This window comes from Oryx dammah, unplaced genomic scaffold, assembly GCF_014754425.2.
Source record: "Oryx dammah isolate SB20612 unplaced genomic scaffold, SCBI_Odam_1.1 HiC_scaffold_19, whole genome shotgun sequence".
Classification (NCBI taxonomy): domain Eukaryota; kingdom Metazoa; phylum Chordata; class Mammalia; order Artiodactyla; family Bovidae; genus Oryx; species Oryx dammah.
In genome coordinates, this window is record NW_024070203.1 from 58,049,418 (window position 1) to 58,051,350 (window position 1,933).

Genomic DNA, 1,933 nt, shown 5'->3' on the forward strand with positions numbered 1-1,933 from the left:
GTGTACCCCTTAATTAATCACTGTAGTTATAGTTGACTATACTGCTTTTGTCTTTTAACCTTCATTGTAGGTTTTTAAGAAGCTGATCCACTACTTTTGCTATTTGCCTTTACCAGCATGATTTTTCCTTTTATATGTTCTCTTATTTAGTTATGGCCTTTTTATTCTACTAAAAGAAGACTCTCTAGCATTTCTTGTAGGACTAGTTTAGTGGTGTTGAACTCCTTTAGTTTTTCTGTTTCTGGGGAACTCTTGATCTGTCTTTCAATTCTGAATGGTAACCTTGCCTGATAGAGGACTTCAGGTTGTAAGATTTTTCCCTTTTAATACTTTACATATATCCTTCCACTCCCTCCGGCCTGTAAAGTTTCTGCTGAAAAATCAGCTGAAGCACCTATGGGGTTTCCTTTGCGTGTGATTGGTTGCTTTCCTCTTTCTGCCCCCTGGATTCTTACTGAAACTATTAACCTGCGTCACCAACCAAAGCCAATTTCTAGACCACCAGTTAAGTGAGAAGCTAAGGGAAAGACATTTTATTTAAAGCACTTTTGAGTTTGCCTGTGCTGTTTCTTATATCAGAAACTAGCCAAGGAACAAACTTGAGGACATAGTGGCGTAAGGAGAGGGACAAATTGGGAGAGGAGTGGGGAAGCATATACATTACCATATGTAAAATAGGTAGCCCGTGGGAATTGGTTGTATGATGCAGGGAACTCAAACTGGTGCTCTGTGACAACTTGGAGGGGTGGGATGGGGTGGGAGGTTGGAGGGAGGTTCAAGACGGAGGTGACATATGTATATCTGAGCCTGATCCTTGTTGACATATGGCAGAAACCAACACAATATTGTAAAGCAGTTATCCTCCAATTAAAAGTAAATAAATCTAAAAAGAAACTAGCCAAAGAAAGAAAAAGTATAACCCCTCCCCCACTTGTATTATATTCTGTTAATCTTTGTAAAAATTTGCTCTTTATAATCATTTCAGCCACAAAGTTAGAAACTTTAAAACATAAATCATTGATTGTTTGCCTGTTGGTCCCTGGAGTAGCCCCTGCAGAAAGACAAATACCTAGAACGAGATCCCTTCTGCCAGTGACACTGTGCTCACATTGTGAGAGGCCGGACACATACCTGTAGTTGGAAGAGAAAGGGGAAGTGGAAAAATGGCTCCCTTTTCTTTCATGAGTGATATCAATGCCACTGAATCACTCTCAGACTTCAGAGTTCCTTGGGGAAGCAATCATTCCAGCTTTTAAAGGGTAAAACTGGTTTTCTCTGGCAGCATGGTTTTATAGTAAATTTCATCTCATCATGTCTCCAGCAAGGGAAACCTTTAAAAGGTTTAAAGTGGGAAACAGTTTATTGACGACACTGGCCGTGAAGCCAGAAGAGGCACACAGGTTCCCTCACCCTTGGGTCTTGGCAGCTTGCCTCCAAGCCCTTCCCCAACAGGAGACTTGGGAAGGGGCCAAGAAGATGGCTGAATTACAAAACTTGATGTTGGCTGCTTGGCCATGGGGCCACTTCATTACTCTAGGGACATTGATTCTGGGACAGTTAATGACCACTCCATAGAGCCAAATGAATACTTGGGTGCAGTCTTGAAAACGAGACCTCAGTTCAGTTCCATTCAGTCGCTTAGTCGTGTCTGACTATTTATGACCCCATGAATTGCAGCATGCCAGGCCTCCCTGTCCATCACCAACTCCCGGAGTTCACTCAGGCTCACATCCATCGAGTCAGTGATGCCATCCAGCCATCTCATCCTCTGTCGTCCCCTTCTTCTCCTTCCCCCAATCCCTCCCAGTATCAGAGTCTTTTCCAATGAATCAACTCTTTGCGTGACATGGCCAAAGTACTGGAGTTTCAGCTTTAGCATCATTCCTTCCAAAGAACACCCAGGACTGATCTCCTTTAGAATGGACTGGTTGGA